This window comes from Salvelinus fontinalis, unplaced genomic scaffold (genome assembly GCF_029448725.1).
Source record: "Salvelinus fontinalis isolate EN_2023a unplaced genomic scaffold, ASM2944872v1 scaffold_0055, whole genome shotgun sequence".
NCBI classification, from domain to species: Eukaryota; Metazoa; Chordata; class Actinopteri; order Salmoniformes; family Salmonidae; genus Salvelinus; species Salvelinus fontinalis.
The window spans coordinates 246849-254348 of NW_026600264.1; the positions used below are offsets into that span (position 1 = coordinate 246849).

Consider the following 7500-nt stretch of genomic DNA (forward strand, 5'->3'; position numbering starts at 1 on the left):
GTGAGAGACAGACAGGTGTTATTCTAAGTTATCTATCAGACACTGAACTAGCTCTAAGTGGTCACAGGATGTTGTGCTAACCTCTACAAATATGCAAACACCAAACCCCAGCATGCTTTAGCACCGCACCATATAAAATCCCACATAACAAGCAGACATATTTGTAGTTCTTTTCCAGCCTCAGAAACCACAGAAATCCCCTGGAGAGCCCATGGCAGAATCAGGCCAAACCAAACGATGTGGATGAGCTGATCCATCCAGTTTCACATCAAAGCCAGTGGGGAGGCCTGCTCTGCATTCCACTCGTCCAGACTGGATTCTGGTGTTTCTGGCCATTGCTACTCTGTAATTATCTGTTCTCTTTCCATGAGACGCTGGGATAATAATATAACTTTATACTGTACTGATTTCCACAGGGCTGAGACGCTGGACAGGACACTAGTATATCTCCTGTTTCTGTAGTGAGGCAGCTTGATGTACCAGGACACCCCCTGGACAGGACACTAGTCTATATCCTGTTTCTGTAGTGAGACAGCTTGATGTACCAGGACACCCCCTGGACAGGACACTAGTCTATCTCCTGTTACTGTAGTGAGACAGCTTGATGTACCAGGACACCCCCTGGACAGGACACTAGTCTATCTCCTGTTACTGTAGTGAGACAGCTTGATGTACCAGGACACCCCCTGGACAGGACACTAGTCTATCTCCTGTTTCTGTAGTGAGACAGCTTGATGTACCAGTACACTCCCTGGACAGGACACTAGTCTATTGCAGGGACATAGGGCTCTGGTCAAAAGTAGTGCACTATATAGGGAATAGGGTGACAAATGGGATGTGACCATAGCATTTCTACTGAGAAGCTGAGTTACACACCAGGGAATGACTGGAGTAAATATAGCACATTGTAGCTCCCTACTGTCTATGTAGACTGATACTAATGTACTGAGGGGATATGGTCCAGTCTAATAGTCTAATATAGTCTGATACTAATGTACTGAGGGGATATGGTCCAGTCTAATAGTCTAATAGTCTGATACTAATGTACTGAGGGGATATGGTCCAGTCTAATAGTCTAATATAGTCTGATACTAATGTACTGAAGGGATATAGTCCAGTCTAATAGTCTAATATAGTCTGATGCTAATGTACTGAAGGGATATAGTCCAGTCTAATAGTCTAATATAGTCTGATACTAATGTACTGAGGCGATATGGTCCAGTCTAATAGTCTAATATAGTCTGATACTAATGTACTGAGGGGATATGGTCCAGTCTAATAGTCTAATATAGTCTGATACTAATGTACTGAGGGGATATGGTCCAGTCTAATAGTCTAATATAGTCTGATACTAATGTACTGAGGGGATATGGTCCAGTCTAATAGTCTAATATAGTCTGATGCTAATGTACTGAGGTGATATGGTCCAGTCTAATAGTCTAATATAGTCTGATACTAATGTACTAAGGGGATATGGTCGAGTCTAATAGTCTAATATAGTCTGATACTAATGTACTGAGGTGATATGGTCCAGTCTAATAGTCTAATATAGTCTGATGCTAATGTACTGAGGGGATATGGTCCAGTCTAATATAGTCTGATACTAATGTACTGAGGCGATATGGTCCAGTCTAATAGTCTAATATAGTCTGATACTAATGTACTGAAGCGATATGGTCCAGTCTAATAGTCTAATATAGTCTGATACTAATGTACTGAGGGGATATGGTCCAGTCTAATATAGTCTGATGCTAATGTACTGAGGCGATATGGTCCAGTCTAATAGTCTGATAGTCTGATACTAGTGCAGCTCCTTAATGTACTATTAGCTATGTAATATAGTCTAGATGTAATATACAGTAGCTGCCTAACCTAACATGGATGACTAGTGGCTACAGTCTAGATGTAATATACAGTAGCTGCCTAACCTAACATGGATGACTAGTGTCTACAGTCTAGATGTAATATACAGTAGCTACCTAACATGGATGACTAGTGTCTACAGTCTAGATGTAATATACAGTAGCTGCCTAACATGGATGACTAGTGGCTACAGTCTAGATGTAATATACAGTAGCTGCCTAACCTAACATGGATGACTATTGGCTACAGTCTAGATGTAATATACAGTAGCTGCCAAACATGGATGACTAGTGGCTACAGTCTAGATGTAATATACAGTAGCTACCTAACATGGATGACTAGTGGCTACAGTCTAGATGTAATATACAGTAGCTACCTAACCTAACATGGATGACTAGTGGCTACAGTCTAGATGTAATATACAGTAGCTACCTAACATGGATGACTAGTGGCTACAGTCTAGATGTAATATACAGTAGCTACCTAACCTAACATGGATGACTAGTGGCTACAGTCTAGATGTAATATACAGTAGCTACCTAACATGGATGACTAGTGGCTACAGTCTAGATGTAATATACAGTAGCTGCCTAACCTAACATGGATGACTAGTGTCTACAGTCTAGATGTAATATACAGTAGCTACCTAACATGGATGACTAGTGTCTACAGTCTAGATGTAATATACAGTAGCTGCCTAACATGGATGACTAGTGGCTACAGTCTAGATGTAATATACAGTAGCTGCCTAACCTAACATGGATGACTATTGGCTACAGTCTAGATGTAATATACAGTAGCTGCCAAACATGGATGACTAGTGGCTACAGTCTAGATGTAATATACAGTAGCTACCTAACATGGATGACTAGTGGCTACAGTCTAGATGTAATATACAGTAGCTACCTAACCTAACATGGATGACTAGTGGCTACAGTCTAGATGTAATATACAGTAGCTACCTAACATGGATGACTAGTGGCTACAGTCTAGATGTAATATACAGTAGCTACCTAACCTAACATGGATGACTAGTGGCTACAGTCTAGATGTAATATACAGTAGCTACCTAACATGGATGACTAGTGGCTACAGTCTAGATGTAATATACAGTAGCTACCTAACATGGATGACTAGTGGCTACAGTCTAGATGTAATATACAGTAGCTACCTAACATGGATGACTAGTGGCTACAGTCTAGATGTAATATACAGTAGCTGCCTAATCTAACATGGATGACTAGTGGCTACAGTCTAGATGTAATATACAGTAGCTGCCTAACCTAACATGGATGACTAGTGTCTACAGTCTAGATGTAATATACAGTAGCTACCTAACATGGATGACTAGTGGCTACAGTCTAGATGTAATATACAGTAGCTACCTAACATGGATGACTAGTGTCTACAGTCTAGATGTAATATACAGTAGCTACCTAACATGGATGACTAGTGTCTACAGTCTAGATGTAATATACAGTAGCTACCTAACCTAACATGGATGACTAGTGGCTACAGTCTAGATGTAATATACAGTAGCTACCTAACATGGATGACTAGTGGCTACAGTCTAGATGTAATATACAGTAGCTACCTAACATGGATGACTAGTGGCTACAGTCTAGATGTAATATACAGTAGCTACCTAACATGGATGACTAGTGGCTACAGTCTAGATGTAATATACAGTAGCTGCCTAACCTAACATGGATGACTAGTGGCTACAGTCTAGATGTAATATACAGTAGCTGCCTAACCTAACATGGATGACTAGTGGCTACAGTCTAGATGTAATATACAGTAGCTACCTAACATGGATGACTAGTGGCTACAGTCTAGATGTAATATACAGTAGCTACCTAACATGGATGACTAGTGGCTACAGTCTAGATGTAATATACAGTAGCTACCTAACATGGATGACTAGTGGCTACAGTCTAGATGTAATATACAGTAGCTACCTAACATGGATGACTAGTGGCTACAGTCTAGATGTAATATACAGTAGCTGCCTAACCTAACATGGATGACTAGTGGCTACAGTCTAGATGTAATATACAGTAGCTGCCTAACATGGATGACTAGTGGCTACAGTCTATATGTAATATACAGGAGCTACCTAACCTAACATGGATGACTAGTGGCTACAGTCTAGATGTAATATACAGTAGCTACCTAACCTAACATGGATGACTAGTGGCTACAGTCTAGATGTAATATACAGTAGCTGCCTAACATGGATGACTAGTGGCTACAGTCTAGATGTAATATACAGTAGCTACCTAACATGGATGACTCGTGGCTACAGTCTAGATGTAATATACAGTAGCTACCTAACATGGATGACTAGTGGCTACAGTCTAGATGTAATATACAGTAGCTGCCTAACCTAACATGGATGACTAGTGGCTACAGTCTAGATGTAATATACAGTAGCTGCCTAACCTAACATGGATGACTAGTGGCTACAGTCTAGATGTAATATACAGTAGCTACCTAACATGGATGACTAGTGGCTACAGTCTAGATGTAATATACAGTAGCTACCTAACCTAACATGGATGACTAGTGGCTACAGTCTAGATGTAATATACAGTAGCTACCTAACATGGATGACTAGTGGCTACAGTCTAGATGTAATATACAGTAGCTACCTAACCTAACCTGGATGACTAGTGGCTACAGTCTAGATGTAATATACAGTAGCTACCTAACATGGATGACTAGTGGCTACAGTCTAGATGTAATATACAGTAGCTACCTAACCTAACATGGATGACTAGTGGCTACAGTCTAGATGTAATATACAGTAGCTACCTAACATGGATGACTAGTGGCTACAGTCTAGATGTAATATACAGTAGCTACCTAACATGGATGACTAGTGGCTACAGTCTAGATGTAATATACAGTAGCTGCCTAACATGGATGACTAGTGGCTACAGTCTAGATGTAATATACAGTAGCTACCTAACATGGATGACTAGTGGCTACAGTCTAGATGTAATATACAGTAGCTGCCTAACATGGATGACTAGTGGCTACAGTCTAGATGTAATATACAGTAGCTACCTAACATGGATGACTAGTGGCTACAGTCTAGATTAAACAGACAAACGTTTTGGGGGGTCAGTTTCATTTCTATTCAGCCAATTCAGGACAGGAACTGAAATCCCAATTGGAGACTTGAGAAGAAATAACAAAATGAAATTGATAATAAATGGTACTAAATCTTCTTCTTGAAGAGGAACGGACTGAACTGAAATGGAAGTAGACCCGTCCTTGAGACGAGATCCAAAGAGCACAACACACACAACATGCAACGTGAACTTAGTGGACAACGTGCATTTTGTTCAGTCTCGAAAAGTGGTTTTTAGAGGAGGAGCATTTCAGTCATTCTCAGTGTGTTTTAAAAACCAGACAGAAAATAATATAGTGTTTGATCAGAAAACCATGTGAGCAGAAATGAAGTAAGAGAGTAAAGGGAGAGAGGGGTGGTGGTGGGAAGGAGAGAGGGATAGGGGGAGGGTAAAGGAGGGAGGGAGGGAAGGAGAGAGGGATAGGGGGAGGGTAAAGGAGGGAGGGAAGGAGAGAGGGATAGGGGGAGGGCAAAGGAGGGAGGGAAGGAGAGAGGAATAGGGGGAGGGTAAAGGAGGGAGGGAAGGAGAGAGGGATAGGGGGAGGGAAGGAAGGAGGGAAGGAGAGAGGGATAGGGGATGGGTAAAGGAGGGAGGGAAGGAGAGAGGGATAGGGGGAGGGAAGGAGAGGGGGATAGGGGAAGGGTAAAGGAGGGAGGGAAGGAAGGAGAGAGGGATAGGGGGAGGGTAAAGGAGGGAGGGAAGGAGAGAGGGATAGGGGGAGGGTAAAGGAGGGAGGGAAGGAGGGAGGGATAGGGGACGGGTAAAGGAGGGAGGGAAGGAGAGAGGGATAGGGGGAGGGAAGGAAGGAGGGAAGGAGAGAGGGATTAGGGGGAGGGAAGGAAGGAGGGAAGGAGAGAGTGATAGGGGGAGGGTAAAGGAGGGAGGGAAGGAAGGAGAGAGGGATAGGGGGAGGGTAAAGGAGGGAGGGAAGGAAGGAGAGAGGGATAGGGGGAGGGTAAAGGAGGGAGGGAAGGAGAGAGGGATAGGGGGAGGGAAGGAAGGAGGGAAGGAGAGAGGGATTAGGGGGAGGGAAGGAAGGAGGGAAGGAGAGAGTGATAGGGGGAGGGTAAAGGAGGGAGGGAAGGAGAGGGGGATAGGAGGAGGGTAAAGGAGGGAGGGAAGGAGAGGGGGATAGGGGGAGGGAAGGAGAGAGGGATAGGGGGAGGGTAAAGGAGGGAGGGAATGAGAGAGGGATAGGGGGAGGGTAAAGGAGGGAGGGAAGGAGGGAGGGATAGGGGGAGGGAAGGAAGGAGGGAGGGAAGGAGAGAGGGATAGGGGGAGGGTAAAGGAGGGAAGGAGAGAGGGATGTCTTGCCTTGGAGAAGAAATAAGAGGGCATCTGAAACAGGTCAGAGAGAGAGAGAGAGAGAGAGAGAGAGAGAGAGAGTTGAAAAAGAGACATGGCAGCAGCTACCACACAGCACTACAGTACATTACTACCACAGTATTAGTACTGCTATTAAAATGGTACTATATAGTACATGGTAATACTACAATATTAGTATTATTGTTAGTATTAGCATGGTACTACCAGAGCCATATATTTAGCCATACATATCCATATATTTATCCATATATAACCATATATTTATCCATATATAACCATATATTTATCCATACATAACCATATATTTATCCATATGTAACTATATATTTATCCATATATAACCATATATTTATCCATATATAACCATATATTTATCCATATATTTATCCATATATAACCATATATTTATCCATATGTAACTATATATTTATCCATATACAACCATATATTTATCCATATATGACCATATATTTATCCATACGTAACCATACATTTATCCATATATAACTATACATTTAACCATATATGACCATATATTTATCCATATAGATGTATTTATCTATGTATTTATCCATATATAACCATATATTTAGCCATACATATCCATATATAACCATATATTTATCCATATATAACAATATATTTATCTATATATGACCATATATTTATCCATATATGACCATATATTTATCCATACATGACCATATATATATCCATATATGACCATATATTTATCCATATATGACCAAATATTTATCCATATATGACCATATAATTATCCATATATAACCATATATGTATCCATATATAACCATATATTTATCCATATATAACTATATATTGATCCATATATTTATCCATATATTTATCCATAATGACCATATATTTATCCATATATGACCATATATTTACCCATATATAACCATATATTTATCCATATATAACTATATATTGATCCATATATGACCATATCATGGTACTACATAATGCATGTTAGTACTACTAGTCATGGTACTACATAGTACATGGTAGTACTACTAGTTATGGTACTACATAGTACATGACAGTACTACTAGTTATGGTACTACATAGTACATGCCAGTACTACTAGTCATGGTACTACATAGTACATGGGAGTACTACTAGTCATGGTACTACATAGTACATGGGA

At 40.7% G+C, this 7500-nt stretch overlaps 1 protein-coding gene across 1 annotated transcript in view; it reads right to left on the bottom strand.

The window, feature by feature from the left end:
* The window catches only part of LOC129842588 (receptor-type tyrosine-protein phosphatase delta-like), a 198521-nt gene that overhangs the window by 47689 nt on the left and 143332 nt on the right, over positions 1-7500 (bottom strand). The gene's annotated exons all lie outside the window — the stretch shown is intronic.